Here is a 27,223-nt window from a genome sequence, read left to right as displayed (position 1 = left end):
TGGCTAATTTGACCCTGACCCACGGGCGGAGCTACGGAGGACATTGCTCCAACATTAGCCATATCCTTGTTCAAGCTACGCCACTGTAAATTTTAAATAGGCAATTACAATATTATCTATTTGAAATTTACTGTAAATAGATTGTAAATTATACAAATGAATAATTTATAATTATTGTAGATGGAAAAATATTGAATTTTGAGACGTATGCATACATTACTTATAAATGTGTTGTGTTTTACAACTAATTGCTTATTCGTGAGTAATAAGTATTCTTTTAAAGTGACTTTTAACGAAAAGATCGGTGAATCGGTGATCATAATTCTCTTTCCCCCCGAACTTTATGTCGTGTCCCAAAAAAATGGACTTCATCTCCGCTCTTGCCCCGGCCATAGAGGCCAACTGATCGATGGTATCAATATTATTTAAATTAATTAATTAAATCAATAATAATTAATTATAATATGGAAAAATAGCTTAAAATTGTATATAAACTCCGCTGCAAAAAATTGGCAAAAAGTAAAGAATGAGAAATAAAAGGAAAATAAATTTTATTGTTCTGAAGTTTTTATAATACATTTAGGAACTACTGAAATCTATGAAACAATTAAAATTAGTATTTAATTTTGCTACCTTCGCTCGCAATACAAAATTCAATGCGCCATGACATAGGCCTACTTACAACTAGCCTAATAACTCCAAATATTCAAAGGAAAGTTGTTTCCAAACTCGTCTAATATCAGCAATCCATTCATTCACATTCATTCGATCCACTTTTCTCCAGTTTCCCTTTAATCAGAAACCACACGTTTGCTGTGGGATTGAAGTATAAAGAGAAAGCTGGCCATTCTGACACAATCAATCCCGCTTGAAGGAATGTTTGCAGTGTGTTTCTACTTGCATCGTCTTGTTGCAGTTGGAACCGTCAGGGCACAACAAAATTAGAGGTAACAGGCATTTATGAAGAATTTCCTTATATGTTTTAGCGTTAATCGATCCGTACGTGAATTTTAGAGTATTGCCAATTTTCGTGCATTGAACTTTATATAGAATATATCAAGGAGCTTTTCACTTATTACGCATGTAAGAAATCTTTCTGTGTTTTGCCGTTATATCTTTCGACAATTTATGTAAATTTTGGTGCATATATACAGAATGCATAAACAACACTTGAACATAATACTATACAAACAACAGTGTCCTTTTGAGATCTCTGAAATGAAATTTGGCCTTCTAATTACAAAGGGTTCTTCATCTCTACTCTAATATAACATTATAAGTAAACATAAATTTGAAAAAGGATTGTATGAGTTAAAAAATTAATATAGTATTATAAATTCTATATACTAAAATATTGATATAGTATATAAGAGATTAAATGGAATATGGTAGAGTGAAGAAGTAACTAGATTAATATATATATATATATATATATATATATATATAACGCTATTGTTAAAAGCGTCCTGTTTATGCATGGAGAATGAGGGGGGAAGAGAAGAGAAAAGTAACAACGGTTGAAATGGATGCATTGAGAAGATAGTGCAGAATCTCAAAAAGAAAAAGAATAACTAATGAGAAAATCAAAGACCTAATGGGATTGAAGGAGACGGTTTTGGAAGAAATAAAGAGGAAACAACTTATTTGGTTTGGACATGTGAAAAGAATGAGTAATGAAAGACTCCCGAAAATATCAATGGAATACATTCCACAGAAAAAGAAAGAGATGAAGACTCAGGCAAACTTGGAACGACGGAGTAAAGTTAGCATGTAGTGAAAACGGGATTAAAGAGGAATGGTGTATGGATAGAGAGAGATGGAGAGAGTTCCTGGAGATCAGAAGGCGACCATAAACCGAATATAGATAGATATAAATTCCTTTTCAGGCATTTAATAAACTATTTCAGTTAATGATGTCTACCCATTGCAGCTTTATATCATGCAGCTATTAAATTTTGCAAGGTTTTTATTTTTATGACATAAACTGGAAAAAATCATCATCATAAACAGGAATAGTCTATTAAATACTTAATTATAAAACAGGCAGCAAACAAAATATTTAAAATGTTTTATTTAATAAATATGACCAATATATCAAATTTAGTCTATATTTAACTTCAAAATTAATAATTGTATGAATGAAAAATTTTGTAAAATAAAAACAAAGTATATTATAAATTAAATACCGAATAATTTTAAAATATATTTATGAAAACATAATTTAAATAAAAAGAAATTTATTTCCATTTTTGACCATTTCGACTTTAGATGAATGGATCAAGAACACCTGAAGCACAAAACAAGTCGTAAGACAATTGCAATTGTTCATTATGATGAGAATTATTCGTGTATATTCTTTATAAATGATTTATTTTTACCTATTTAATCTATACAAATTTATTGTAATTTATTTTATTTCGTAAATGGAAATTTTCCATTATTTAGATAGTGAAAAATAAAGTGAAAAATAACTCATACAGTCTGGATGATAATCTTATAATCTCCAGATAGAATGTAAGAGTGGATATAATTATTTTTCTTAAATATTTTAATTATATTTTAACTTTAAGTTAAAATATCCAGAAAAGTCATCCAGACTGTACGAGTTATTTACATATTAGAAGTTACTAATTCGTGCAATTTATTCCTAATTATTAAAAAGAAATTTTTTTAAAATATATAAAAAGTAAAATATCAACACAGTTTTGCTCATTTTCTTATCTACATCTTGCTTAAAGACAGCAAATGTATACATGAACAACTCATCTCCATTATCTTCTCACATCAGAAGAGTAAATGCTAGAAATAATAAAAATTTTATGAATTATATTATATATTTATTTATATTTTATTTAAACACAAAGAGTAATAATCTCTTAATTTTACTTTTTAAATTCGTATTAATGTAACTTGCAACCTTTATGTACCGGTACAAACTGTACAGACAAGTCGCATGCTGACTTTTATGTACAAAGGATCAATGATTTCCACTACACTCACGTGTTAAAGGTGAGGAACTTGTAGGGAAGAGAATGATTAACGCCATCTGGAGTTGCCACATAAAATAAAATATTCCTGACTGTTAAGTTCACCTCGTACCTCGTGGTTAGAATCCTATTGATTGAATACGATTCCAAGTCCTTCACAATTTAATTCCTAAACTAAACTGTTTAAAACTAATTTATCAACGATCTAATTAAAATACATTACAAAATAATGATTAATTACTTTAATGTATGGTGTTAATCCATCTTACGTATTAATTATTGAATATATCTGTACGGTATTAAAAAAAAGTATTTAAACTTAAAAATTGTATTTATAATTTGGGAATTTTCTCCATGTTAAAATGTGGTTGAAATATAATAAGCAATTAAATGTTCTGTTTTAAATAAACATAAATATATTAAAGAAATGCTTACTGTATCTCCTGAGTATTTTGGAAGGAAGAATTGCATTGGTGGGATGCATTAGAAATTTACCAAAATTTAACTTTGCGAATTGTAAATCGAGTAAATTTATATATATTCTTCAATAAAAGCTTTCTCTAAATGAAAAAATTCTCCTTTTTATCATCATCTAACGAGTCAGAAGACAGCTTGTAGAAGCCATTCCTGCAGACTAGTACGAAGACTGACACCATTTTCTCAAATCAACATTAAAAATTGAGATTTTATGTATAAAATTTGTTCATTTAAAATAACGTATTGGCCTTCTTCCCAATATTCCCACCATTGCGATGCATATAGTAAAACACATCACCAAATACACTATTTTATATGTAGGCTCTATGAGAGTTCACCTCAATAGAGTCATTGCAGGTAACAATTGTAAAATACACAGTGCGGTAAATATTAATACAAAATGTAAGAAAAATATGAAAAAAAGCATTTTAAACGCGGATTGCATTGGTTTTTATGAAGTTCTACGGTGTTTATTCCGTTGGCATTCCGATGGTGGGTTTATGTACGGTGCTCACATTTCGCGTATAATCGAAACTATAATATAAGATCAAACGATTTAAAATAAGAAAGGTTCGTCATCTCGCGTGGAAGATATTAATATAGTAATTATATGTAAAATTTGGGAATAAAACCGACGTTGACGTCATCGATGACGTAGCGAGCCAGTTTAAGGTAGGAAAAGAAGGCTGTAAGGGTGGTGAACCGAAGTTTGGAGGTGCCCCTTCACCAGTTCAAATAACCCACGAGTTAAGAGAAGAGAAGATTTTAAATAGACAAGTTATGAATAGGGCGTAACTTAATTGTGAAATAGAAATAATTAGGAAAACAAATCGATTACAATTACTGGAAGCTGTTTGCTGCCGAACACGTTTCTAGCGAAAGAGCTAACCTGCATCGACTTTGTTGGTAAGATGATGTTTAATGGTTTGAATCGTACCTTTTCCGGTTTTTACCGAGTTTAACACATTATACATTCGGCGATAAAGATGTTATTCTGTAATGCTGTGTTACGTTCAAAATGGAGAGCCGTGCGGCACTCTCCAAAATGGAGTGGTGCAGCATCGTTGCTCCTTGGGTCGGAGAAGAAAGAAGACGATGTTTTTCTCATCGTAAAGTCGAAATCTCTGTTGTGTTAGTTATTTGTTGTTCGTTTCTATGCTAAAGTCGTTAATTTTATAATTAAAATCGCTTCTTATATATAATGAGAACCCGCAGATCTTGGTGGTGCCAAGGCTGAACTCTTGTTATTTTCTTACATCGTCGTATTTATTATTTATGAAAATTTTATTTTTATCAAATAACGTGCTACAGTTTGTCATGATGTACATTTTACAGTAAAATTTGAATTTAGGATGTTCTTTGTATTGTGTTTAGGGGAAAAAAATTTTGTTTGAATGTATTTTAATTAAATAAAGCTTTTTAATTGTCATTTTATAAACTGTAGATATAAGATTGTTAATTTTTATATAAGTTTTGAGAAATTAATTATATTCTTTTCAATTTAATTTTTGTTTATTTACAGGCTTTTTCATTTCATTTGCAATAATTTTATAAGTAACGTTTCATAAATGATCGTAGGCACAAAAATTTATCTTGTAAAGAAAAATTAACAATAAATAAAAATAGTTTTTTCATTTATGAACCTTTGTCAAAGATTTACAAATACAAAATATAATATAAAGGTAATGTAAATGTACAATATATAATTTGTAAATTAACGTTAGGTCTGTTTGATTTGCTCTTATTTATTTGTTTGTGTGTGTATTTACACTAAAATGATAAATCGGTTAATAATAAATCGCACGGTTAATAATTTCATAATTACGTTATTTATTGGCTGTGCGACTGTACGTATTGCTTTAAATTTGGTAGCTAAGTGTTTAAATATCGTATATTAATAATTACCGATATAAGTTAAAGCTTATGTACAGTACCTATCACAAATTACAATACATATCAGTGGCACACATTTACCAATAACAGAAATAAAAATAAGATTAATAAATTAGTTCATTAAAAAACATTACATTCTAAGTTATATAATGTTCTAATCACTAACAAAATCAAAAATTCAGTTTGTTTTCCTTTCATTTTTTTTAATCTACAAACTTTTTCAATTGCCTTGAGCAACCATCTTCAGGTACAGTACATCTCAAAACAATAAAAGGCAAACTACAACAGCATTAGCTGCGTATGTCTTGGATGAGTACGTGCAAATGAACGTCAACAATGTAAGACTTATTTACCATACGTGGGAGTCTCCACAACTTAAGTACCTTGAAATTTACAAGACCAGCAGAAACAACACTGCAATTAACTACAAATACAATAACATGTTATACCAGCTTGGAGGGTGTTATAACATTCCATTTCTTGTTCTGTTTCCAAATCTGTTCTTTTAACCTAAAGATGGTTGCACAAGACAATTGAGAACATTCGTTTTCCTTTCACTTTTTGATTTGTGAGCTGGAGTTTTGGTTTTGTGAGTGATATTTATATTCGCACTTTTTAGCAAAATTTCATTAGTAATAGACTACAGTATTATCACTCAAATTTAGAAAAAATTTTTGCTGCATTTTTTAAATCTTGAAGAATGTCATTTAAGATGACCAGAAATGTTTAGAAAATTAAAATTATACCTCATTTTTAAAAGTTTGTGTATTAGGCTAGTACTGTGATATTTATACTTTTCATCTAGTATACAGTGTGTTTATTACTGAAAAATTTCACATTTTGACAGTTTCACATCTTTATTTTAACATATAACACAGAAGATAGTATTACCTGAAATTAAAACTGATTTATATATACATTTTGATATGCATTATCAAAATATTAGAAAAGTGCATATTGAAACAAAAGAATATATTGATTCATTGTGGTTTAAAAAATGAGTGATTAAATTTTGTAAATTTAGATGCTATCTACCCTTGATTGTTTTCTTTCTGTTTATTATGGAGGTTATGATAATCCTAATTCTTAATGTGAAGAACATTACTAGGTCAGGACTGCTGAGCGAGGGAGTTGGGGATTTTTTTTCCCCGGGCTACAAGAAAAAACTAAGGGATTGTAGTAGTTTCTATACCTATAAATTAATGTTATTTTTAACTAATAAAAAGTAGTCTTTAAGACTGCATTTTATTAATATGGAAACATTCTATGCATTTCATTTATTCAAAATAAAATTATGAAAAACAAGTATGCTTAACCCCAGACTTCATACAAGCTCTTGATGGCACTGTAGAACAGTGTTTTTTGTATGCTGGTCCACAAAAAATTTCACTGGTCCAAAGAAAAATATTTGACCATATTGAAGTTGGTGCAGTTGACTATGGGCTGACATTTGAATAGTAATCTAGAGTTACTGTATGTACTTTGTCACATACAGTATCTGTAGATAAGCATAATAAACAAGCATAATTCATAATCGCATATAATTACTTAGTCTATGTAAAATTATTCATAACTTTACTGGTCTGCTATAAAAAAAGGTCGAAAAACTGCTGTAGAAGATATAGTCGAAATTCTTGCAGATTTATATTCAGTACTGTTCATTCATTCCTGTCATAAGTCCACTTCACTTATACATAAGGGATAGATTGTTCTTGATGAGCAAGGAAAGTCATACTGAACAAAGTGATAACAAATTACAGAAATACATGACTTTGCACTTGCTAATATTTCTATAATTTTAATGAATTTTCATGTTTATTAAAAAACTAATAATGATTTTAATATCTTCAGTAATTTCTCATAAATAGTTATTGTACTAAGACATTGTTAAGATCTAAATAACAATCCTCATTGTAAAGAAAAATTGCTAAAAAATTCAAGATGAAATATATTTTAAGATACATTGTAAACAATACAACATAATAAAGACTTACACGAATAAAAATATTCTTGTAGTCTTCCTTGTCGTCCTTTTCACAATCACAGGAAACATGATCCACATTGAGTCAACCTTTTCGTAATGGCTACTTCCCTACCTATATTTATGTAAATCTGATAATAGTTTTTTCTTTACAAAGTGGAAAGTGGAAATTTTACGGAAAATATTTGAAGTCACAGAACGTTTACCAGATTTACATAAATATAGATAGGTTGACTCCACCAATGTGGATCATGTTTCCCATGATTGTGAAAAGGATGACAATGATATACAAGATTACAAGAATATTTTTATTTGTATAAGTCTTTATTATTTGGTATTGTTTACAATGTCTTAAAACAGACCTCATATTCAATTTACTTTTTCTACTCTTTAGTAGGAAATAGCCTCTTAACAAATTGTCATAATTGTCCTATTTTTGTTTTTAAAGTGATGATGATGATGATACAGGATAATTTTTTTTTTTCTAAATATGTAGTGCAGATTTTTAACTCTGCTATTCCTTCCTACATTTGTATATGTAATACAACATCTTGTGAATCACCAAAAGATAAACTTTAAATTTCTTTAAATTAAACATTTATATTTTTTCATCTGTAAATTTCAACAATAGATTTCTAGTTTTTAATCAAGTCCCAATGAATATCATAAGGAAAAGATTTTTGGTCTAGATTGTTCTAAGCTGCTATAGCAATTTTCCTGTAAATTAAGACAATGTTTAGTAATACTTAATTGGCGATATTAACTCCAGTACCAATGAAGTCAGTAAATTGTTTTCTTTTATTTTTACTAAAGTACTTTGGGTTTTTTTTATACACTTCTAGCTATAATATAAGCCAAAAATCTACTGAGTTTACTATTGTTATTTTAGTATGTCGCAAAATCCCATTCTTTCATTTTACTCTAGTTATACATTTATTTTTAATAATCTCAACTAGTACCCATAAAAAACAATTAAATTTAGGCTTCAATTTAGCTTCTCTTGATTTTACATTAAACTTCAGTTTTATGGAGTCAGACATCCAGAGGGATCTTTAATGTTTACAAGATAGAAAATACAACTGATGATTTTTGGTTCCCAATTTTTCTAATGTTTGCTTCCTTTACAAAGCAACATCCTTGCTTTGTAGAGGAAGCAAACATTAGAAAAATTTTGGAGCTCCCTACTTTACAGGTGTAGATGCTTCTTTACTCTTTTAGGATATAACCTGTACTTTATTATTACTCAACTTGATTGAATTCAAAATGTAAATAAAAAGCACGGAATTGAAACAAATACAAAAAACAAAATGCAGAATATTGGATTATATTTAAAGAATCTGATGGTAAAAAAGTTAAAAAAAGTATTGACTGCTTGGTTTTACCTTAATATGCTATAAAGTTTTTAATTTGATATTGTAATTAACATTTTTCATGATATTCTGTATTTTTTTTAAATTGTTACATATATTTACTAATTGTAAATGTTATTGAAAATGAAGACCATATATTATTATAGTAACTAATAAGGAGCCTTTTTGGTCTTAAATTTTCATGTTAAGAAATAAGTAAATAAAATTGAAGTACAATAGAATCCTGGTTATCCGAGGTAGGATGGATTGATGATATCTCAGATAACTGAAAACTCTGATAAAATAGATAGTTTTGGATTAAAAATTATGAATATGAAAGATTTATGTAGTATCACTTCTAAGCCTTTTTTTTTATATCTTAATGATTTAATCAAATGCAAGAACAACAGTTTATATTTATTATAATGCTAATACATAAAATAGTTTTAAGAATAAAAATGTGTATTACTATAGTTACATTTAATATGAATGGTTTGTCTCACATTGAAGTAATAGTAACAAATTCTTTTGTAATACATATTATCATTTTAACTTCCTTTAAAAAATTCTTTAGAGTTTTTGTTTAATAGTTCTTCCTTTCTTTGCTGCAATGTTCTGCAGCCACTTCAGCATCAGTCACTTTGTACAGTTGAGGTTAAAATTAATATAATATTTATGCATTCAGTGAATTTGAGACAAAGTTTTTATGAATTATAAGAAAAGTAGTGTATTCACTTACAAGTTTGTCTTGGATAATGTGAAACCTTTGTTAATCAAGACTTGGATAATTGGGGTACTAGTGTATATACTCAGTTACTCTATCATCCTTTCCTTGTAAATGAAAAGATATTTTATTTTTTCAAATAAATATATAGTAGGCTGCTTTTTCACAATATATTTTATCAAACATTTTCCTCTAAGTACAGTAAACCCTCATTGAGTTGAGTTTAAGGGGTAAAAGAATTCCAAGTTAAAGATTTAAATAATTTTCAGTTAAGAGTTTCAAGTTAATGAATTTAATACTTGATATTCTCAAATTTTTCTGTGACCATAAATTTTCTGTTCTCGAGTTTTTCAAAAATCTGTTCATAGAATGATTCCATAATTATTTACAGTTTGTGGCATTTTTTGAGTGCATTGTCAATGCACCTCCTTATGTCCCAATCAGAATGTTGTAACATAATGTACCCATAAAGGGATATCATGAGGTTGTAATGGCATGGTATTGTGTTTGGAATGGAGCTATGGTATTTGTTTATCTCAATTGTCTGTATTCACACTGAATGTAAGAGAAAAAGAGCAGTTATTTATTGTGACATTGTCATAATGCCAGGTTGCAATTTTTAATCATATTTTTAATTTATTTAATTTAAAATATATGCTCTCCACCTGAAATTAGTACTCTAGTGTCTTGCCCCTGTATATCATACTTTTCCTTTAACAATAGAGTCATGCTAGTCATCTATTAACTACTTTCAGGGGTAGTTTTGAATTGAAATAACATAACTTCCAGTTTGCATCAAAAGTTTGTATACAATTAATCAGGGCCTCCGGCCACTAAGATTTCGATATCTGGTCTCAGATTTCATCTAATTAACTCCGTTCTCAAGATTAAAGAAAGACAGATGGACAGACAATGGTGGGAATTTATAGGTCTACAATTTTTTCAAATTGCAGTCGAGTGAAGATCACAACTATCAAAGGGAGAAGGGTACTTGGAAAAATAGATTTGAGTTAAAAGTACTGACAGTTTCAACTTAACAAGACTATATTACATGGAAATTTTTATATTCTGTGCCTGGGATCTGAGTAAATGCAACTTCAAGTTAATGCAGTTTGACAAGGTTTTACTGTAATTATTTCAGCTATTTTTAAATCTGCTATACTTAGTCTAATTTTCCTCCAAAAAAGTTCTACTTTTTAAGCCTTAAAACACAGTAGAAGCACTGAAATACCATAGTTGTATGAGTTGAAGAATCATGGGTGAAATTCTCCTCCCAAATTTGTTCAAAGCAAGAACAAAAAAAATCAGACAGAACTGTGGTGTTCTATAAAAGTGTGGCAGTACAGCCTGTGAATGAAACATACAGAAAAGGACACTGCAACGACTACAATAATAAACAATGTTCCTTTATTCCACTTAGAACAAATAAGGTTCTTGTTGTTAAGGAATCCCAACTGATTTACAATTCGAGGTGTGTTAATTTTTAAGCGAGTAACAATCGGTCCCTCGTAAACGCGTGACTAACCTAACTTAAATCTAGCTTAAATCTAACTTAATATTAAGGAAAGATAAGAAAGATAGGACAGCAGAAAGGTAGAAGAAATGAAGGGATGATTCACCCGGGGTTTTCTCTTTTTCGGCGGATACGTATTGATACTTTGTGTAGACCTGGATCCGACGATAGTGGCTTTCTTCACTATCCTTTCTTCTCTCAATTATCGGGGTTCTCCAATATGCCGGGGTCTATCGCGTCTACGAAAAAAATTTACATACATAGGGAAAATACCTTGATACGGTTGAACGTGGAATGTTGTTACAAACCCGGCAACACCAAAATTAAAATGCCGGTCTCTATATTTCGGCTCTTCACTCGACTATCGCACTTCTTTCCTCTCTCGGAAATCACGATCGAGCCTTGCTCTTGCCGTCCGTCTCTCTTCGTATCTAGTCGAAAAGTGACCCCTCTCTTAGCCACTTTTTCCTCAGGCCACACTACCTGCTATTGTCCCTACCGATTCTCAGAACTGCTAATCCAGCCCCACGGCGATAACGGTCATGGAAAGTTTAAGAAAGAATAGACAAAGGAAGGAGGAAATGGCAAAAACAAGATAGGATTACAACTATATACAATAAAATATATATATACAATATGGCCGACGGTCACAGAACAAAAATGTTATTAAATTATCAGTGATGGCAAATTAAAAATTGGTACTTATGTTTTATTTGCATAAAATTTCAGGCAAATCAACCATCATTGTTCATTTAACCAAAGTGTCTCCATTTATGCATGCTAAATATCAATACTAATGAAAATTATTTAAATAAAATGAATGTTAGAATTAATATTTTTATAGACATTGGGGGACTATGTAGCAGGTAGAGTTGTGCTTGTTTTGTTGTATACTTTGAAGTTCTGGTTATATTATGTATTTGTTGGAAGGGAAGTTAGTGTATAAAATAAACAGTAGTAAATAATATACAGTTGAACTTGGTTATAATGACATTCGAGGGACTGTCTTGTTTATGTTGTTATAACCAGGTAATGTTATCCCTGAGTTCCATTGTATCTGAGATTGCATTGATTCATATGGTTGTCATACTGTAAAAATACAGTATGATAACCATATGAATCAATGCACTTATCCTTTATTACACTATACACATCCATTGCTTTTAATGGTTAAAAATCTCAATAATTTTGCTTTGAGTCTTTGGCATTTTCCCAATACATGTTTAAATTGCTTTGGAGTCAGGACAGAGAAGAAAATATCATGTCTTCTGTTTGGGAAGATTTGAGAAATCAAGTTCAATATTTTCAAAGTGGCAATTGCTTCATTTAGCATAGGGACAGGTTCTAAATTTGCAATCTCTTTGCAGTTATTATAACCATTTCCTGTATCATCATATTGACTAGCTCACTCTTTTACTTCTACTGTGATGCCAGCATCAGAGTTTATTGCACTGGTTATAACATCATCTGCTTGAAAATACTGCTGCATCTCTTCTCCATTTGAGATAATTTCAGTGCTGATCTCATTGTATCACTTATGTTCCTCAGAGTCCAAGCTGTGTCTGAGAGTTTTGCATGATTGAAGCAGTTTCTAATTGTCTTTGGCATAACTTGATTCCATGCTATGATTAAACATCTTATATCATCCTGGAGAGAAATTGTATTCTGCTTGCTGTTTTCAAAGTCCTGTAATACTTGTGTCAAAATTAACTTTCTATTGTTGCACTTAAGATTCTGAAGTATTCCTTGGTCCATAGGCTGGAACAAATTCATAGTGTTGGGTGGAAGAAACAAATTTAATGTTACTCAGTTTGTTCTATCTTCAGGTGTGTGGGACAGTTGTCTAGCACATGAAGAATCTTACAATGCTTACCTTGCAGTTCCTGATTATAGGAAATTAATTCTTCCTTGAACAGTTGAGTCATCATTCGTGCATTTTTGTTTGCAAAATAAATCACAGGGAAAGATTTCATGTTTCTAAGGCATTGAGGATCTTTTGATGTTCCTATCACCATCAATTTTCTTTTTTTGTTGCCATATTAGCAACAACTAGAACTGTAATTTGTTCCCTTTACAATTTTCCACCAGCACATTTTTCTTCCTTAAATTTAAGTCTTGTCACATGTAAGTTTATAAAGCATTCAGTCTTGTCTCTATTAAAAATGTCTGAATCATTAAATCCTTCATGAAGCTTAGACCAATCATTTTATGACCAGCTAGTTGTCTGCAAGTTTAATTCAGCCAATTTTCTGCAAACTTTACCCAGTGGCGTAGCGTGGGTGTCAGCCACCCGGGGCAGAGGAAAATTTCATCGCCCCTTATTTAGGTATTTTTACAAGATATTATTATTTATTGTGAAATTTTGGTGCCCCCTATAAATGCCAAATTTAAGGTTACATGATCCAAATTATCATGTATAGGTTTTCTTACCTTCTCAACATTCTTGATTCATCAAATGCTTTTTGTATTTTTTTGCAGTCTTTCCAGATTGTGCATACAGTTCAGTTGCTCAGGTAAAAGTTTTTACAAATCGTAGCCTTTTTTGCTTCTCCTTTGATTTGTTTTACGATGGAAACTTTGTCTTCAATGCAGAGATTTTTATGCTTTGCCATTTTTTAACACTCCATTTTACTGAACACTGTCAATTGTAACAAATATTTGCAGATATGACTATGCATTAAAGGAAAGAAATCTGTAATATCCATGACTGAATCCTTCACAGAGTTATCAGCCAATAGAAACATTCCAGTGAACCCAAGAGGTTTGAAAGCAATGTGTTTACTGATTAGCAGGAATACACCTATGGATTTTTTCACCAGAAGCTTTTTCTACTAGAACTAAACTAATACTACAAAACTGATAACATGCAATGTACTGTTTGTTAAATTCTTTCCTTAAAAATAGACTAAAACATCAATTTAAATGTTAAAAAATGTGGAAAATTTTGTTGTTATAATCAAGTTTTGATATTGTTATATTAGAGTAAAATGTAATGCTAAAATATGAGCTCTAGCTGGACCATCAATATGTTGTTATAGCCGGTGCTATTATTTCCAAGTTTGACCTTCTGGTTCTTCCAAGAAATCAAATTTGGAAGAACCAGAAGTTAGAATTTTTGCAGTTTCAAATAGACAAAAATCTAAATACTCTATTTTTTCAAATAATTTTATCATTCTACATACATGTAGTGTCAGAAAATGACCTTATTTATTATTTGTAATCAAAATTCAATTAATGTTAGAAAGCTAAATAGTATGAACAATGCCACTGATAATTAGATGTCAAGATATTTATATTAAGATTAACATTATGAGTAATTTATGGAAAAGTAGGCAATATTTGAATAAATAATACTCAGTGGAAAGAATTCACTATGATGTCTGACCTATGTTTGAGCTCAAGAAAATGTAAGAAATTGTTTTTAACTTTTCATATTCAAAATAAAAAGGATGGTAAAAATGGAAAACAAGAAACAATCTTCCTTATTTCTTTCCAATAATATTATTATTACAACACAAAAGTTTTCAGTTTTATTTAGTGGCCTGCTTCAGGTTTTAAACTATATCAGACAAAACTGAGGAGTCTTTACGTGGAGGATAAAAATTCATTAATGAGAGATATGGTGCTAATTCAACATGGTAAACTGAATATTTACAATAAATTCTTTTATAGGCCTATTGAAATAAATAATTTTTTAGAGTAAGCTATACACAAGATAACAAGACTACATAAGCATTTATATTTGTTAAAGAATAGAAATGTTAATAAGGAAACCAAGGAAAATTCTTGTGGAATACTATCTTGGAATATACAAGGTCAGGATATGAATTATTTATTTCATTTAGACAAATTGAAATTAAATAATAGGGAATGATGATAAGGTTTTTCCTTCCAGGTTTGTCATCACTATTAGGGATGATAAAAAACTTGGAAGGAAAAGCCTTTTATTAATAAAAATATTCAGATAAGATTGCTTTATGTAAAACCTTTTTAACTCAATAATTAAACCTTTATTAATGTATCCCCTACCTGTTTGGTTTACATTGAATTTTGAAATGTACAAATGAAGTTTTTTAATTATATTTCAAATTTGATTTTTGGTTCCTGACTATGCAGTAAGAGCAGAAGTTCGTTGTGATCAAGTAAAATTGGATTATTTGAAGTTAAGTTTTGGTTTTTTAAATCATATATATTTTGATGAAACTTCTTTTACACATCTATGAATGTATTAAAAGCTAAAAGTAGATGGCAACAAAATATTAATAAGTTTTTTTAATAGAATAGGTTTTCCATTAAGAGGTTTCTAAATAACATGAGTTTTCTAAAGAAAGTAATGAGGTAATTGAGATTTGTATTTAAACCCACTTATTTGTTTAGATTATAATAATGTACAACATAGTAATTTTCATAATTGGTATATACATACTATTAGTTTAGAACAGGATAGTGAACCTTTTTGAGTCCATGTGCCATATAATGTTTATCTTTAAAAATATTTGTGTGCACTGAAGTTTTAGACTTTGAATAGTGATATTTAAAGAAATGAATTGAAAATGCTTTAGAACAAATGTAAAGAAGGTGATTGAAAAAGGATGATCAAATGATAAACTAAAGGGATAATTGAAAAAGTTGGGTGATAAATCAAAATCATATGACATATTATGTGTTAGATGATTTTCAACATTCCACAGGTTTGCCACCTGTTTTAGAACATAAGCCTTTTTTTTTTTTACTTTTTAAATCTCGCATACTATAATTTAATTATACTACTACAGCTATGACTCAATATTTGGTTTCTGAAATACAAATCAAATACACTTCTTTTAGGAAAGGAATATTGTAAATTTTTCAATGAAAATTAATTTTCTTTATTCCATATTTTTGTAGAATGTAGAATTGCAGATTATAAGAAATAAGTATTTATCTAATATTGATGTTGCAAAATTAAATAAGGATAATTTTTGTATAAATTTTTATAATGCAAAATTATTAATTATTAATAAGCCCCGGATTTTTTAGATCGATAAAAGTGGAGTTTCGGATCTGAAATTGGATCGAAAAGATTGTGTTTTCAGATTTATTTTTGGAACAAAAAAAATAATAACTGAAAAAAAATTGATAATTTTGTTTTATTTTTATCTGTTTATTAATTAATGCAGTATACAATATTATAAACTGCTTGAATATGACCATGCATACAAGAAATCTATTAATATTTTCTTCTGTCAGACTGTGTCAACGGTCAGTAAGAATATTTTTATACAGTGATACACTTCTCTCGGCCTTGAATGTAGTCACAGGATAGTATTTTAGCAAAGGTACATTGGCAAGCCCTAATCCTCAGGGATCTCGAACTAGATGGCTATTAACTTTGCAAAGTGCAGAAAACCACTGTTCTTCTCTAAAAGTGCCACCAGCTTCATGCGAAGTTTGACTTCACATAAACCAGGAAGGTTTTGTATAGAATCCTCTACTGTTTGAAAAATTTTTAGAGATTCTTTAAGTGACAACCCTCTTGCTTCTAATACTTCAATGACATCTGGAAAATTTAACAAATTGGCACAGATGTAAACTAGAGAAGCGATTAAATGTGGATTCTCCAAAGCTTCCTTAACACCACAATGAGAGCTTTCTGATTCATCCAGTTCATTGATAAAATTTTGAAAGTCAAGTAAATGGTCCGCATTGAATACTGCCTCTTTTATCCACGTGTCCCATATTGTCACTATGGGAGAGGATGGCAAAGGAGTATCTGGCAGATGCTCACAATGCATAGCAGTTTGCATTGTGTCTTTTCAAGTAGTTTCTTGCTGGAACAAATGAGGACTTTTATATCTTTAAAATGTAAATGAACTTGTTTGGCTAGAAGATGAAAAGCGTGATTCAGACAGGTTACGTGTATAAGATTATATAAAAAGTTCTCGTCATGCTTTACAGTCTTCTACATTACAGACGACACAGTCCTCTGTAAGCATGACATAACTTTAATTATACAACAGCATGTACACATTCCTGAATAACTCTACCTATTGCCTCTGTATTCATCCTCTCCAGAAATTTACATAAAAGATGATAAATCTTAGTAAGCAATCTTTTCCGTCAAGTTTTCATACTACCAGTAAAGCAACATATCTGCATGCGTCAAGTCCTTCCTGATGAGCACGTGGAAGATAATTCTTCTGCAGTGTTGATTCACCAGGAAGATTATGCGTCATGTATTTTTCTAAGTACTTCCTGGTCAAGGGATGCTTCAATTTATGCAATTTTATATTGCATTCTGTAAAGGTCTTTGCTGTATCTAAGAAAAATATTTCTTTGATCTTGAGATTCCATTTTTATGAGCAGCATGTGGGATGTTCAATCCTGTCAACGTGCTGCTTGCACGTCTTGCAAAATGCACATCCTGCAAAATGATCCTCAAAATGTGATTTCTTCATGCACACAAATGCATTTTGATATCCATTTGACCTTGCAGAACACTTTTGAGCCATTCACTGTGAAGTCTCATTCGGCTAACCTCACCCACTTCAGCAGAAGTTGAGAGACAGAACTTTTATGCTTATCCATTAAATTTCCTAGTCTGTAGTTGAATATAAAACTTCGAGGCTGCGCACACTTCTGCACTTCACACTGTCACCACTAATTTATTAAAAAGTAACCAGAAAGTTACCGAATAAATTTAAACTAGCTCAAAAGATAGCCAAGATGCTAATAATTTTATTTTTGTCAATAAAAAAACCTGCATATGGCATAAAGTAATTCAATCTGGCAAACGACATTCGAAGGTATTTCTGTTTTTGTTCTGAAATCCAAAATGGTTTTTTGGTACCTACAATGGCATCAAAGACAGCATACATGACAGTATTTTTCCAAAAATAATGTATGTATTTTAAAAAATTGCAAGCAAATCCAATAAATCGAGCATTGATGTTGATTGTTGATTTCGGTTCAAAAAATGTAAAAAATTTATTTACATTGGTTAGAAGCAAAATGTACTATTTTTGGAAATCTCCTCAGATTCTTGGATAAATCTGGAAAATCCGGAGACTAATTATTAAAATATCTAGTGATACAACAGAAGTATTTGAAAAAATATCATATGAAAACAATTTAATACTGAAGATTGAAATATGTAATTTTTGCATTGACCTTTTATAAATTAATTGCTGGTGGGAAAAAAAAGGTGGAAAACATGATTGGTTGTATTATGTTGTAAATTGCATCCTCAATTATGGGTTTTATACCTAGAACCAATGAACTAAACTATTTTTAGAGGTTTATTAGCAATAAGAAAATGAATTAAATGAATTAAAATATCAAATGAAGTCTTTATTCAAACTATATTGTTTAGCAATTCTTTGTAGTATTGAAGTTATGTAAAAAATTATTAGTTATTTTGTAATCAGCCTGATTTTTTTTCAGATTTTATCCAAAATCTTACTTTACTTTCATTTTTTAAGATTCTGTTTCAAAATTTATAGTAAAAATTTTAGAGATTAATGAGGTTGAGACCAAAGTTTCAAACGCGAAAACATGTACGTCGGACGTTCAGCATCACTTTCCTGTAAGCCTAGAAGTTTGACAATGGCATTTGAAATGTTGAGCATGATTCCACTGACTTTCCAAACACCATTATCAAACTTCTAGGCTTACAGGAAAGCGGCGCTGAACGTCCGACATACGCGTTTTCTCATTTAAAACTTTGGCCTTAACCTTGCTAATGTTCTCTATGGAAGAACAAAAGAAATTTGGCATTGTGAAGTAATATAAAAGATAAACATACACAACATACTAATACCAACACACTTGAAATTAAGAAATATATACTAGGATTTTCATCCATTTATAAAAGACATCTTCAGGCATATAACACAGAATAAATGGCTACATTCTGAATACATACAGAATGTAGCTGTTTATTCTGTGTTATATGCCTGAAGATGTATGTTATAAACGGATGAAAATGTTTTTCCTCTATCCTAGTATTGGAGAGTTATTAATATTAATATAATAGATTAAGTTCAGGAAACCAAATTACTCTGTATTCAATAGCTATTTTAAATTGTTGAAAATATTTATAAGCATTACATTTTTGCTGGAATTTCTGGTGTTTGTAAAGAGTTATTCAGTAACATTTTTGGCCATTCAATGGTCAGTTCTACATCCACTTTGTATTCATTGCAAGCTGTATTTAGCTATAGAATGGCTAAAAATATTGAATAAATAGTAATTTTGGTTTATTAAATTTAGCAGTTTATTCTTTTATATTCTCTTTCATAGGTGTGTTAGGAAGGCAGAAGGGAACATATGTCCAGCCTTAACCAAAAGTGTAAAGTAAATACATGATAAATGATGCAAATGCAAAGTAATACTGGCAATAAAAGTAGGTTTTTCTTAAATTAAGTTTGTTTGGAGTTTAATTGCATTTTAAGACTTCTCAACAAAACCTACTTTAAATAATTGGAAGTTTAAAATATAAAGTTTTTTGCATTATCTAAATGAGCAGCCTTTGTATGAAAAGATCATAATACGGTAGACCACTGGTTCTTCAAACTTATTTGAGATTAAAAAAATTCCTAGTGCCCCCATATTTTTTAACTTGCCTTTTTACATTACCATCTGTTGCGTATCTTAAAAACAGTTGCAAATATAATGTTTAAACATGCATTATTATATGGATAGGATAGATAGGGTGTGATCTATATCCTATTTCTGAGATCAAAGAATGTTTCAATGAGAGGAAATAAAACTCATACTTAATCATATTTAGAAGTATTTTTATTAACATTAAAAGAAGGCTTTGAATTTAAAACTTATCTAATGTGAAGGATGAATCTGATGTATTTCGACCAGTTTGTTAATATCAGGGTCGAATTCACTTAAAATCAGCCGTAAGTCGCCGCGTTCAGTAACTTGCAGCCAATTTCTGTTTTTAGTTAGCAACGTTGCTACAGCACTAAAGCCACGTTCACACAACTACGACGATGGGAATGCTATCAGAAATCGTTGAACAACTGACCATAATTACTGTAAAATTACTGTATAGCTAAATGACTCAGGGTACAATTGAGAGATTTGCTTCTGCAGCCAAAATTCTTGGTAGCCATTCTTGAACTTTCATTTTTAGCATATTTATGCAATAATGTTACTATAATAAGTTCATTCATGCTATAAGTCAACGTGTTAGAAATATTCAGGTTGTGATTTTCAATAAAAATTAAAAAATATATAGATTGTCAGCATTTTATATATATTATAGTCAGATTTTTATAGATAGAATTTGTCTGCCATCGCCCCTCTAGATTTCCTTAATGCCCCCTAATTTCCTTTGAGCCTTCTACTGCCCCCCTGAAAGCCTCCAGTACCCTCAAGGGGCGTTATCGCCCACTTTGAGAAACACTGCGGTAGACTCTAATCCAGCCATTTCTTGCTGGATTAGTAAGACTACTAAATTACTGAGTGTAAAGACTGCCTAAAAACAATGAATGATGTGACCTGTTGTCCTTTGGTACTGTTCTCTTTTTGGAAGTACGTGAGCAAATAATACAAATGCTGAAATGCAATAATATAAACAGAAAAGAAACCTGAGTAAACAGGAAAACAGGATATATGACATGACAGTATGACTGACATTTTCATGAAAGTGGAAGTACTGTACATAGGTGATTATACTGGAGAATATTTTGGATAATTGAGAGGATGGATTAGTGAAAATTACTGTATAGCTAAATGATGTTTTATGATATTTAGTAATATATTTCAATTGAGAAAATAGAATAAGATACACTTAATGTTGCAAAACTAATTTTGAAAGTAGTGTAGTGGTTCTACTACTGTTTTACTTTTTGTCACTGTGTGCGATAAAAACAAATGAACAAGATTGTAACAAAACTGAGTTTATTAACTTCCTCGCGTATATGGTACATGTCTTGACAACACAGCTAACAAAGAACAACTAACAGCCAGTGGTCTTACTGGATGAGTTCAAACTTGTTCCAGGATGTGATGACTCATACCACCCGGGGTTCGTTACTTGTTTTTTATGATGGTGAGATGTGAAGGGTGGCATTTGCCACAGTAGTAATACTGGAAAATTGTTATCATAGTTTTCTATTTGGTAAGCACTTAAGTTACAGATATGTTATGTAGTAGTTGTGCTGTCCAACTGGATGATCATTTTTAATAAAATAATAAATTAACAATTATTAGTTATTAGTATTACTATAATAAATGATTCTGTGAAAATGATTATACTAAAAACAAAGTGGAAAAGCAATTGAGATTGAGAATGTAGTATCATTCTATATTTTTTATTTATATATATAATACTGAGACTTAGTGATATACATACCTTTCTTACATTTCCAACTGACAGTTGTATGCATTACAAATGCATTTGGCTTTTTGAGAAGCCTGCTTCAGATAATTCTTTTGTTTGAACTGTATTGAAATTTTGAATCTTGAATTTTTAGAGGAGATTCTATTTTGGAATGCTTTGAAAATTCTTTTATGTAGCAATGTTTTTTTAAAAAGAAGAGTACAGCACTTACCCAGACATATCCAAAACTTAAAGAAGCAACTTAAAGGTGTTAGTCTAAGGCACATTCTTTATTAAAACTAAGTCATGTGCTGCTGTTGGGTGTTATTCTTGCTCATTGTTTTTAAGGGATTATCATAGAAAGCTACCAAGTTGTAGATAATACAGCATAGTCCTAATAATTAATGCATTCAGCCTTCATACATGCTTTAGAAACCTTCAAAATCTCTAATGTTCACAGAGAGTGCTCTTCAAATACCTGCTTACAAGACTTTTATTTGTTGAACCCCACTGAGACTCCTGGCTCACTGGAATATTGTGCTAAGGCAGTACACATTTTATCACATAAATGTCATACTAGTGTTCCTTAAACCTCTACAAAAAGGATCTGTTTGTGGATCTAACATACATCAGTTGGCAATTAAGCCTGTTGTCCATTACAGATATTGTGTAATATTGACTAATCCCCTGGGACCTTCTCACTTTTACCTTTCCTGTTACTTAATATTTGGAGAATTGTGAAATGCCAAGTAAGTTATATCAATATTATGGAACTTAGCTATTAATTTACAGGTGAAAGTAGGTCTGTGGTCATAGTCCAACATTCTGCATCCAACATAGATTGTTGTCATTAAGTAGCTGGTTGTGTATGATTATTGAAAGCCCTTTTCATTTTTTGTACCATGTTGTCTATTATACCCATGTATGACTGCAAAGTTTATAATGCACTACAGTTCTTTCATCTTGCTTGTAACACTTGAGCAGTACATATAGGCCCTTCTAACCAAACCTTTAAATGCAGCTGCCTTATAATGAAATGGGTTATTGCTGGAATATATATTGGTAAGTGTGTATTGTTGTAGTACATCTGTGTTTCCACAATGTCATCTCTAAACAATGTGTCACAGAAAATGTGCTTTGTTGCTACTGTGCTGCTTCAAATCAATAGACAGGCCATTGGGGTTATTGTTAAATGCATGTATAACTACATACTTACCAACCTTTAGAATAACTGGGATGTTGGTAGAAAAATGCTGATTTTTGAATAAAAATGCTGACAGCATAAAAAACAAAAAAATTATTTATTAACATTGCACAATGCTTATATTAAATACCTTTAATAAACAAAATTTAATGTTATCTCTGCATATATCTTATACAGCTATTGCTATAAACATAGTCAAGAGTATGGCAATAGTTTTATACTCTTTAACATCACAATTTAAAAAAGGTCAGATATTTTATCATAAATCTACATGCAGATTTATGATGTGTCGTGAATCTTGATATTGCGTAATGAGAGCCTCTTGTTAATAAGCCTTTGTGTAATGTTTTGATTTGTTAATTTCTTTTGTTACGGTTCAGTGTACTCATGACAGTTGCTATCAGTGAGATTATTGACTTTCACTGCAATTATTAAGGACAATAATTTTTCTGGTTATTTATTTCCTATCTCTGTCTTTTTCTTATTATATTGAATATCTTTTCCTTCTGCCACACAGCAATGGAGGGGAAGCCCTGCAATGCTGTGTGGTAAAATCATCATCAGTCTTACTATCAATATTTTACAAAGATTACAAATCTTTGTAAAATAGTAAGGCTGATGATTGTTCTTCTCTTGAGAAAGTTTACATTACATGGCCTATATATTCTTAACTGATAAATCAGATTTTCTTCTTTTTGGGTGGAGAAACTAGTTCTGCTCAATAATTGTAAAAGTAACTCACTTCCTTCCGCTGATGAATCGGCCATAATTGATTTAACTGCTAACATGATGGCACTAAAGTTGCTAGATTTGAAGATGCAGTTTATCTTATCTGCCATTTAAAATTATCATATCTGAGCTTAAATTATCAAATATATACCAACATACCAACCAACTAACATATATGAGAATGTCGTTATGGTTCACTTCAGACATTTGTAATAAAATACATACAATGTCTTTATTTAACAAGTCTAACACTAATATGAAGTGTTTATGTGATAATATCAAATTCTTTAAAAATGCTGACAAAAGGGAAAAGCGACCTGTCCACTGACAGAGCATACAAAATGCTGATGGTTGGCAATGATGAACCTAGCTTAAAACCCAGGTTTAGTGTATAACCTACCTTATATCAGTTCCAGATGATAAGCATATCATTGCTGTGTTGGCTGTACAGGATGATATTTGGTATAAATATCATTCTGTATAGTCAATGCATTGATTTCCTAACAATCATTTCACATAAGACTCCTGAGAGTGGGCTTTCCATGGGAACTCCCCATTTCTGCAGGTGTATTTGATTGTTAAACTTAAGGTATAATGTATAACACAGAGTGTATGTTAAATCTAAAATCTGACAATGAAACGATTCAGCAGAAGGAACCATCAGTAGTAAGAAGTCTAGAAGGATACAAAGTAATAAGAAGTCTAGAAGGTTTCAGCTTAATCAGTGGATACATTGATTTAAAATCTAATATAGTGATGAATCCCTAATCTTTCAAAGTAATTGGGCTGCAATTTGAAAAAACTGTAGACCTATAAATTCCTACTGTCGTCTGTCTGTCATCACATTATTTCAATTCAAAACTTTTTCCCTGAAGGCAATTAATAGATGATTGCACAATTCTATTGTTAAAGGAAAAGTATGAAAGTATGATGTACAGGGGCAAGCCACTACTAATTTGAGGTGGAGAGCATATATTTTAAATTAAATAAATTAAAAATATGATTAAAAATTGTAGCCTATCATTGTGACAATGTCATAATAAATAATAGCTTGTATTATTTAATTTGCCAATAATTCTTGCAGACTTTTAATTCATTTTAATTATGTATTCATATCCCTTCAGATGTTTGGCTAAGATTTTATGAATCCATTTCTCAATCTCTATTGTAATTTAACCTTATCGAATATAGGTCTTAACTGCAAGCCAGGCTTGTAGATTTTATCAAGGCAAAGAGCCTAGAGGTGCCCAGTGGTCAAACAACTACATGGTTAAATTGCAGCAATATAAGTTTGGTATGTGCTATACTCTTCTTTTTAAAAAAACATTGCTATGTATAAGAATTTTCAAAGCATTTCAAAATAGAATTTCCTCTGAAAATTTGAAAGATTAAAAACTTCATTGAAGTTCAGATGAGGACAACCTGAAGCAGGTTTCTCAAGATAGCTGAAAATATTTGTAACACAATGCTGGAAAAGTAGGCAAGGTATGTATATCACTATAGTTGTATTTATTCCAATACTGAGGTAAACTATGTTACCTATTTATTACCAGAATATTTCAATATTTCCTTTAATATCACCAAATACCGACTACTACTACTAACATTTTGAAATGTACCAAACTTGCAAAGGTAAAGATCATGGACTTGGGTAAAGGTGGTGATGATACTATTATTATTAATTATTGTCTGACAACATGACTGCGTATCAACTGGGTGAACTCAATATTTCAGATCATATTTATCTTCTTTAAATCTAGTTATATAATATCCAGATTAACATTAGATCATTATTAATATTTTATTTTGATTAATATAGAGATAGTGCTTTATTTATCATTTTATGAGATGGAAGACATGAAAATATCAAATAATGTATGCTTTTATTATATAAAATTTTCTATATTATGATTTATTCTTAAATCAAATGATAATGATAACATATTATTCTGGCTGAAAATCTAAGAGCCAAATAAGTTAATAAAATAGTTTGTTTAGGAAGTTTTCAATCTTAAATTTTCTTTACATTAATATTTTTGAAATTCTTTGCTTAATTTTTAAATGCTACAATATTTAGAATTTATAGAAAAGCTAGACGAATTGAGCATTTTGGAACATTATCGTCTTAAAATTGAATTCAAACTTTTTAAATGCAGTCCTAAGATATTAAAAATATGTTGAAATTTTCAATTTTTTTTGATATTTCATAAATCCTGCAAATTATAAAATTTGAAAATGAAAGCAAGAGCTATGACAGTATTAATTTAAAGAAACAAAAGAATTAGATTTTTCAATTTGATGTTTGTTTTTATTTTCATAAATTCATATTATATATTGGATAATAAATTCTGCTGCATGAATATACACAATGTTTTAATTACATCACAAAAACCCAAGTACTTAACAATTTAGACACTCCTGAAGATGAATTATTAAACAGATTTTATAAACTTATTATATTCAAATGTTTGACTTTTAATAAAGTAGAATTTATTATTCAATTTGATAAGAAGTTGGAAAAGTTCCTTTGACATATTAATTGTGTTTATTATCTTTAGAAGTATGTAATTGTTCTTTTCGGTTTAGATTGGATGTTGTCACATTTGATATGGCACATTTGATTTGGAAAGTAATAAAATTACCTGTAGAAAATTTCCATTTTCTGCTTTGTTGGTTTCTGAGTGCAATGCATAAGTGCTTTCAAACCAATATGCTCGAAAAATCAATCTGCTTTTATCAACTAACTTAATAACATTTATTACTCTTTCTGTAACTTCTTTTCCAGGCATTTTTTTTCATTGCAATGTTTGACTCTGGAAAATAATGTTTTGTAGATAGCACTATATTTTAGTTTTAACATAAGGCTTTCAATGCATTTAACGTAACATTTCCTTTCTTCATGTTCTTGAAGTCTTTATAATGCATCACATTTTTTATAAACATATTTTCATTTTTGTCATTATATGCTAAGTATACTGTACAGTGTAATCCATTATTTTCTAAAGAATAACTCAGCCATTTTCTGTTTATTCCATCTTAAAGTTTAAATATTAATTTAGGATTAAATAAGGTCCTTTGAAAATTGTTCTTTTATTCCATGAAAGCTGAAGGTTGAGAGTTCATATGCAGTTAATAACTAATGTTCTAATGGTTTAATTAAAATAACAGAAAAATGCTTTTTTATTATAATTTAAAATGTATATCTTTATCCAAGACTTCAGGGCATTTAATACCTGTTGTTTACAAGTCTCAACCAGCCCCATTAGATCTGACCCACTGGGAAATTGCCTGGTGCCATGATGGTCCAGTCTGTCACTGTGAAGGTTGCTTCTGTTACAGGAGAAAAAAATATGAGTTATTATATTTCTCAACTTTTTTCTACCTGCATTAATAAAAACATATCCTCTATAAAACAGCAACTTGCCAAAGTGAAAAATTCTAACCACTGCTGTTTCAAACAATGTTTCAAGCTGGCAATACAGCATAGAAATTGTTGATTGTCTCAACTTAGCTGTGATGATTCACCTAGATCAGCTGCATCATTCACATATTTAAACTGCATTATGTTTTGCTGCAAGGGATTTGCTTCTCCTAATGAGTCCCATTCCATGTTGAATTCAAAGCTTTCTAATCACACGTACCGTCTTTTAAATAGATTTACACTTTAGATGAAAACTTTCAAGTGTTTTATGATAATAGAAATACAAAAATCTCAAATGCAATTTTCTTTTCAATAAGCACAAGAAACAAAATCTCATTACAGAACTGCCTGGACAAGCACAAAACACAACAGTATGACAGGAACACATGTCTGCAAGCTAGTCCTGTCGACAAGTTAACTAAAGGAGTCCTGAGGAGTGTTCAAGTTGGTTTGTGGAAGAGTTGAACTCATCATAATGGAGGAGAGGATGGATGGGGAAAAATACACAAAAAATATGCATTTTTCAAGTGAAAAGTTTCAAATACAAATGCATTAAAAATAATGTTTAGATGATACTTCAAGAAATTTAGGGGACTAGCCTAGTCCCCCTAGTCCATTCTCAGCATG

General features: G+C 30.3%; 1 protein-coding gene across 1 annotated transcript in view; it reads left to right on the top strand.

Moving 5' to 3' along the window:
• Positions 1–4,123: 4,123 nt before the first annotated feature.
• The window catches only part of LOC136988548 (zinc finger protein 800-like), a 46,308-nt gene continuing 23,208 nt past the window's right edge, over positions 4,124–27,223 (top strand). Inside the window, exon 1 of the mRNA XM_067286423.1 lies at positions 4,124–4,370. The gene's annotated coding sequence lies outside the window, so the exon portion shown is untranslated. The remainder of the gene's footprint in view (positions 4,371–27,223) is intronic.

The sequence above is a fragment of the Centruroides vittatus genome, unplaced genomic scaffold (genome assembly GCF_030686945.1).
Source record: "Centruroides vittatus isolate TY-2023 unplaced genomic scaffold, ASM3068694v2 scaffold_3315, whole genome shotgun sequence".
Classification (NCBI taxonomy): Eukaryota; Metazoa; Arthropoda; class Arachnida; order Scorpiones; family Buthidae; genus Centruroides; species Centruroides vittatus.
The sequence above is the reverse complement of the archived record's forward strand: the minus strand, read 5'-3'. Positions and strand labels throughout refer to the sequence as shown.